Source organism: Saccopteryx leptura, chromosome 6, assembly GCF_036850995.1.
Source record: "Saccopteryx leptura isolate mSacLep1 chromosome 6, mSacLep1_pri_phased_curated, whole genome shotgun sequence".
NCBI lineage: Eukaryota > Metazoa > Chordata > Mammalia > Chiroptera > Emballonuridae > Saccopteryx > Saccopteryx leptura.
The window spans coordinates 139,338,301-139,347,027 of record NC_089508.1 but is presented as its reverse complement, the minus strand read 5'-3'; positions in this window follow the sequence as shown (position 1 = coordinate 139,347,027).

Sequence of the window (8,727 nt, the reverse complement as noted above, 5' to 3'; positions counted from 1 at the left end):
GAGAAGTGAAGGCAAAAATTAATAAATGGGACTACATCAGACTAAGAAGTTTTTGCTCAGCAAGAGATACTGATAACAAAATAAACAGAAAGCCTACTAAATGGGAAATGATATTTTCAAACAACAGCTCAGATAAGGGCCTAATATCTAAAATACACAAAGAACTCATAAAACTCAAAAACAAACAAACAACCAATCCAATAAAAAAATGGGAAGAGGATATGAACAGACACTTCTCCCAGGAAGAAATACAAATGACCAACAGATATATGAAAAGATGCTCATCTTCTTTAGTTATTAGAGAAATGCAAATCAAAACTGCAATGAGATACCACCTCACACCTGTTTGATTAGCTATTATTAGCAAGACAGGTAATAGCAAATGTTGGAGAGGCTGTGGAGAAAAAGGAACCCTCATCCACTGTTGGTGGGAATGTAAAGTAGTAAAACCATTATGGAAGAAAGTATGGTGGTTCCTCAAAAAACTGAAAATAGAACTACCTTATGACCCAGCAATCCCTCTACTGGGTTTATACCCCAAAAACTCAGAAACATTGATACGTAAAGACACATGCAGCCCCATGTTTATTGCAGCATTGTTCACAGTGGCCAGAACATAGAAACAACCAAAAAGCCCGTCAATAGATGACTGGATAAAGAAGATGTGGCACATATACACTATGGAATACTACTCAGCCATAAGAAATGATGCCATCGGAACATTTACAGCAAAATGGTGGGATCTTGATAACATGATATGAAGCGAAATAAGTAAATCAGAAAAAAACAGGAACTGCATTATTCCATAAGTAGGTGGGACATAAAAGTGAAACTAAGAGACATTGATAAGAGTGTGGTGGTTACAGGGGGGAGGGGGGAATGAGAGAGGGAAAGGGGGAGGGGGAGGGGCACAAAGAAAACAAGACAGAAGGTGACAGAGGACAATCTGACTTTGGGTGATGGGTATGCAACATAATTGAACGACAATATAACCTGGATTTGTTATCTTTGAATATATGTATCCTGATTTATTGATGTCACCCCATTAAAAAAATAAAATTATAAAAAAATAAAAAAATAAATAAATATGAAGGAAAAAGAAAGAACTTCTGAGATAAGAAAAAGCTAATGGAGTTTATAATCAATAAATCAGTATTACAAGAAATGTTAGAGACTTCTTTAAGAAAGAAAAAACCCCAAAATATAAATAATAAAATGGCAATAACTATATACCTATCAATAATCACTTAAGATGTAAATGGATTAAATACACTAATCAAAAGGCAACGTAACTGAATGGATAAGAAAACAAGACCCTTATACATATACTGTGTACAAGAGACCTACTTCAAATTAAAAGACATACACATACTGAAAGTAAAAAGATGAAAATGATATTTTATGCAACTGGAAACAAACAAACAATAAAGCTAGGGTATCAATACTTCAATCAGACAACACAGATTTGCTAACAAAAGTTATAGGATGCAAAAAATAAATAAATAAATAAGGATATTTCACAATGATAAAGTGATCAACACAACAAGAGGATATAACCATTGTAAGCATTTATTCACCCAGTACAGGAGAACCTGAAAAGATAAATCAAATTTTTACAAACATGAAGGGAGTCAGCAACAATAATACAAACATAGTAGTAGACTTTAACATCAATTGACATTAATAGATAAATCTTCCAGACAGAATATCTACAAGGAAACAATGGCTTTAAATGACACATTAGACCAGAAGGATTATGTTGATATTTTCAGAGCAATTCACCCCAAAGCAGCAGGACAGTCAAGTGCACATAAAACGTTTTGCAAGATAGCCCACAAAACAAGTCTTCATAAAATTAGGATGATAGAATCTTACTAAGCATATTCTCTGGCCACAATGGTATAAAACTGGAAATAAATTATAAAAATAAATAAATGAAAAAACACAACACAGCCTGACCAGGCAGTGGCACAGTGGCTAGAGCGTTGGACTGGGATGCTGAGGACCCAGGTTCAAGACCCCAAAGTTGCCAGCTTGAGTGCAGGCTCATCTGGTTTGAGCAAAGCTTACCAGCTTGGACCTAAGGTTGCTGGCTTGAGCAAGGGGTTACTCAGTCTGTTGTAGCCCCACGGTCAAGGCACATATGAGAAAGCAATCAATGAACAACTAAGGTGTTGCAATGAAAAAAACTAATGATTAATGCTTCTCATCTCTCTCTGTTCTTGTCTGTCTGTCCCTATCTATCCTTCTCTCTGACTCTCTCTCTGTCTCTGTAAAAAAAGAAAAGAAAAACACAATGTAAACACATGGAGGTTAAATAACATTTTATTTTTTTTAAAAAAAATTGATTAACAATGAGATCAAGAAAGAAATTAAAAAAAATCTCAAAACAAATGAAAATAGAAACAAAATAAAACCTATGGGACACAACAAAACCAGTCCTAAGAGGGAAATTCATAGTAATACAGTGCTACCTCAAAAAACAAAACAAAACAAAAAATGTCAAATAAAAAAATCTAACCATATGTCTAAAGGAACTAGAAAACAACAAAAAACTCAATATGTATACAAGAAAGGGAATAATAAAGTTCAAAGAAGAAATAAACAGAGAGACAGAGAGAGAAGGGGGGAGGAGCTGGAAGCATCAACTCCCATATGTGCCTTGACCAGGCAAGCCCAGGGTTTCGAACCAGCAACCTCAGCATTTCCAGGTCGACGCTTTATCCACTGCGCCACCACAGGTCAGGCTGCAAACTTGTTTAAAAATAAAAAAAACACATCTCAGACTCTACGCAAATACCATTATAGCAGCACCTATTGGCAAGAGGCCCAAAATCTACATTTTAAACAAGAGCTTCTGATAATTCTGATATACACTAAGTTTTGAGAACCATCACCATAATGGAATTTGGAACAAGCTACTGATTTATATTTTCCTCCATTTGTTTTATTATATTTTTGTGTAAGTGCCTTAATATTACTGCCCAATTTAAGTTTCTGTTTGCATTTATCCTTCTTGTGTTCCTCTAGTCATCCATTGTCTTCCTTTAGGATAAGATTATGTGCTTTGGTTGCTGCTGTGATCCAAGGCCTGCTCACCCTTACCTTGTTTATTGCTACTGAACACATCATTCCCTTGGTACTCTCAACCATAGCAGACAGTCCTGCCCACTACCTCCTAATTTATTCTGTATTACATTATCTTCTCTCTCCACCTCCATCTTGATGCTCTCAAGAGTTGTTTTTATTGTTTCTAGACCAACACATCGTTCATATATTTCCCTCTAACTAAAAACATCAGAAAACCACTGGTTATTAGCACAGATTTATACCTGCACTAGAGGACCACTTGTTTTATAACTGGTTTTCATTTAGTGAGACTGGATTTTTTTGGCTTCTGCTTTCTCACTCTCCCTTGCTGTCATTTAGAATGGACTGCTAAACTCAGAATAGACATAGATGCCTCTTGTCCTAGGTTTGTTTATAGAGTTGCTTAATCTTGCGACTTAAAGTAAACCTGTGGTTCATCCATAGTTTACCATTTTTGTAGACTCCTCTTTCTCCATAAACACAGAAAATTAAGCCATAGTTATAACTGAAGAGATGTTATAGCACAAAGTATCTTAGCAATGGAATGTGAATTACTTAAAAAACATTAATCTGCCTCTATTATAATTATATTTATGAGCAATTTACTAATCAGAAATAGCAGAAATTAATTTATATAATCTCAACAAATAAGAAATTTGCTGGAGGATATCAAAGAGCACCTAAAACATCAGGCACAGAACACATGTAAGGACTAAAGAAGCCTGCACAGAGGGAGTCTTTTGCAGAATATAGGCAGGTAGGAGCCTGAGAAGAGCAGTGGGTGGTGCCTTTGTAGCCCATCCCTTCCCAGATTCAGAGCCTTATGCAGAGGTTCTGATGAGTTTAACTGAGTGTTCACTCTTCAGTAGACTAGAACCTTCCCTTTACAATTTCCGTTAGTGGAAGTTAGTCTTTTTCTTCTTCCCAGGGTACTCTCAAATCCAAAGGATTAGATATTGTGAAGCTTCAAAATACAAGAAGTCCACCACAAACACAATTCACATTCTTCCTGTTTCTACAGTAATATCCTTCAGTTATTGAGGATTCCTTTTTTATCAAGCAATGGGCTAAATTATCCATGTGTAGAATCTCTATTGCTTACCTCACCATCTAAAAGAGGTAGTAGTAGTATGTGTTTTTTTACAACAGCTGTACTTTTACTTAGCCTCAAAGAAGTTAAACAACTTGTCTATGGCCGTACAGATGGCCATAAGTGATGGACCCAGGCTTATCTGACTCCAGAAGTGATGGACTGACCACTCAAGCACACTGCTGCCTCTCTGTATCATCTTCACCAGAAGTTTCCCATGCATCTCAAATAGGTTAGGTAAGTAGGACTTGTTTCTCAGCTATTACACTTACATCCACATCTGAATGATAAAGGGTATTGCCAAAATTACCTCTAAAGCTCTCTCCATCTATGTCATTTTCTTTCTTTAAATGTATTCAGGTGGTTACCATTTAAAATGGCATTGCATGTATAACTGCAGAGCAGCTTTGGATAATGTTGGTGGAACCATTATCACTATCAAGTGTGACTGTTTCCTTTGATTTTATGCAGCTTCCGCTATAAGATTGTACTTCCCTCACCACGTTAATTTCTTGAAGTCTATTTGGAAACTAAACGCAGGCTTGTTTCCCTATGGAACTGGATGCCAAACATACAAATCCTGCTGTCTAGTTGGTGAAATGCTAACTACTCTTTGCTTTTCTGAAGGAATACACCTCAGCAGAAACTAAAAAAAATACATTTTCAAAGAAAGTGTATGTATTTATTATTTTTATGGGGACTATGTGAGGGGTGGTTGTTCAGATAATCAATACTAATACTCTCTTGGGTGTCTGTAGTTTTAACTAGAAACTAAATCAACTTTAACACTATTGCAGGACCATATCCCTGGTGACAGTCTGGAATTCCTGTCGAAAACTGTAGCTAGAATCAGGGCATTAAAAGGCATAAACCCTGGGTGTGTTCTTTCTCCACAAGGAGTAGTGTGTAATACCTTTATTCACTGTTCTGTAAGTGGACATTTATAGAGTATCTCATTGGGATGAGGATTGTATCAATGTTGAGCTTTTACTTGCAAAAAAATTACAAAATCCTTGAGTGAGGAAGGTAAACATTGAAACATAATGAAAATGCACCCAGTTCTAGCAAGCTGTTCTATTTCCAATATAAGCCAGTAAAAAAGCAATGAGCAAGTATTCAGTGTTGTTTTGGGAAAATATGAGAACCATCCCAGCTTATTCCACTCATCACCATGGTTTCATCATCTATTACACAGTAAAACAAACATAGCCACTGACTATAACCCTTAATGAGTATATGTGACTCTGATAATATTTAATGGGTTTATTTGTTTTAGGCCAACTGATATAAAAAGAAAACAGCCTGGTATGGAGTTATTAGTCTCTTCTGACGTGTGCTGTAATTATAAGGAAAACATTAGAAGCCTATTTTTAGCACGTACCTTCATCCACTGAAAAAATAATGGTCCAGGAAATAATCCTTGGAATGGAAAGCAGAAATTCCCAGAATTAGACTTTCTTGCTCCTCTGTTCTATGGTCATAGAAAACCTATCAGCACTATCATTTCTCATCAACATTGAGAAATATTTTATTTCAGACCATTATGCAATTCTTCCCAACTAAATTTCCTTTTACCATCATCTCTGTTAAGTTAGGGTTCTCCCAGCCAAAAGAAATAAAACAGGTCACCTCCTCCAGAATTCCTCTCTTTGCCTGCAAATGTTTTCACTTGTAGTTTATATTATTTTTATTTACACAATATGTTTATTCTAATGAATACTCTTTCCTTTATTAAAAAAACTCATTTAAACTGATAGGAGCAAGACATTGTTCTAGGCTCCACAGTAGTGAAATATAGAGGAGAAGGTGGATAGGTTTACGACCTGATTTTTTTATTGAATATATGACATTGTCCACAAATATATATTTTCAAATTTTATTTAGAAATTTAAATTTAACAGGATGACATTGGTCAATAAGAGTACATAGGTTTCACCTGACCTGTGGTGGTGCAGTGGATAAAAGCGTTGACCTGGAACACTGAAGTTGCTAGTTTGAAACCCTGGGCTTTCCAGGTCAAGGCACATATGGGAGTTGATGCTTCCTGCTCCTCTCCCCTTCTCTCTCCCTTTCTCTCTTTCTCTCTAAAAATAAATAAATAAAATCTAAAAAAAAATTTAAAAATTAAAAATTAAAAAAAAAAAAGAGTACATAGGTTTCAGGTAAACATTTCTATAGCACTTGAACTGTTGATTATGTTGTGGTTTCCTCCTCAGTATACGTCCTTACTTTACCTATTCTATCCTGATTGGTTTCTGGTGGAGTGTTGGGGGAAGGGTAATGGGAGAGTATTGTACTTCCTCTTGTTTCTGTCATGAGACTGAGTGAAAGACACCATTCATAGATCCATAAATGTCCCAAATTGGTTTAAATCTTTCAATGTTTTCACCTTCAGGCTCTGTGATCAGTAGAATAGAAACTCAACAGTTTGTGTCAAAGAATGATAGCAGATCCCAGGACAAGCAGACAGAAGAGACTTTCTCTCTTTTGGATGGTATTTGAACTTGTGAAGCTAGACATTTCTTAAGCCATTTTGCGACCACAGAAAGGGCGTTCTGAATGCCTGAAGAAGTCTGTATGGGGGCCTACAAGGTGGATAAGAACTGCTTTTCCCCTGTTCTTCAAAAGTCTTCCCCAAGAAAAAGTGAGCTAGAAAGGCCTTGTATAAAATTATTCTGGATATAACAGGAAAAAAATTGTCTTTGAATTAAGCCAAACATGGATTCAAATCTTATAGATGTAGCCACTCTTAATGGCAGTTTTACTCTGGTAGATTTCTCTTTTTTAGTGTTTCAGTTTAGATGCCTGTAAAGTGGGAAAAGAAAACATATCTACAAATTCTGAGAGTTCAATGAATGTGTTTAAGGACAAAAGTATTGTGTTTTACTCAACATAGTACTGGAAGTCATAGCCACAACAATCAGACAAGAAGAAGAAATAGAAAGCATCCATATTGAAAAAGAAGTAAAAATGCCATAATTTTTACATAATGAATTCACTAGAAATTACTGGACCTGATAAATAAATTCAGTAAAGTAGTAGAATACAAAATAAATATCTAAAAATTGTTTTATTTTTATACATCAATAATGAACTATCATAAAGTAAAACTCAGAAAACAATCCCATTTATAATTGCATCAAAATAAATTTATAGGAATAAATTTAATGAAGAAAGTTAAAGACCTGTACTCAGAAAATTATAAGATACTGAAGAAAAAAATTGTACAAGGTACAAATAAATTGAAGCACATATCATGCTTATGAATAGGAAAAATTGTTAAGATGTTCATAGTACCCAAAGTAATCTATTCTTTTTTTTTTTCTGAAGGGAGAAGTGAGGAGGCAGAGACAGACTACCACATACATCTGACCAGGGCCACCTGGCAAGCCCATCTAGGGTGTTGCTCCGTTGTACTGAAGCCATTCTAGCACCTGGGGTGGAGGCCATGGAGCCATCCTCAGTGCCCAGGCCAACTTTATTCCAATGGAGCCTTGGCTGCAGGTGGGGAAGAGAAAGAAAGAGAGAAAAGAGAGGGGGAGGGGTGGAGAAGCAGATGGGAACTTCTCTTTTGTGACCTGGCCAGGAATACAACCCAGAACTTCCACACACTGGGCTGACACTTTACTACTGAGTCAACTGGCCAGGGTCTCTAAAGCAATCTTTTGATTCAATACAATTCCTATTAAAAGACCATTGGGGTATTTCACAGAATTAGAACAAATAATGCAAAAATTTATATAGAACCACAAAAGACGCCAGAAGGCAATAACAATCTTAAGAAAAAATGACAGCCATGGCTGGTGGCTCAGTGGATACAGTGTTGTCCTGGTGTATGGATGTCCTGGGTTTGTTTCCCAGTCAGGGCACATAAGAGAAGTGACCACCTGCTTCTCTTCCCATTCCTCTCTCCCTTCCCTTTCCCTTTCCCTCATACATCCAGTGACTTGATTGGTTTTGAGCATGAGCATGGCCCTGGGCACTGATGATACCTCTTTTGGAGTGCATCAGCCTCAGGCACTATTAATAGCTAAGTAGTCAAGCATCAGCCTTAGATAGGCTTGCCAGATGGATCCCGGTTGGGGTGCATGAGGGAGTCTGCCTCACTTTCACCCCTCCTCTCACCTAAAACATACTAATAATAAAAGAAAGAAAGAAAAATAAAGTTGGAGGTAGCTCACTACCTGATATCAAACTATACTACAAGGCTATAGTAATCAAAACAACATTTTTACTGGCATAAAAACAGACATTTAAATCAGTGAAACACAATAAAAGCCCCAGAAATAAATCCACACATATAAGGTCAACTTGCATTTAAAAAAAGAGACAAGAACATGCAATGAGGTAAAGACAGTCTATTTAATAAATGGTGTTGGAAAAATTGAGCAGATACATGCAAAAAGACAAAACAAAACAAACATTTTTTACCACATACAAAAATAAACTCAAAATGGATTAAAGATTTAAATATAAAACCCAATACTATAAAACTGCTAGAAAAAACATAGGCAATAAAGTCTGACATATCTCTTAGTAATATATTT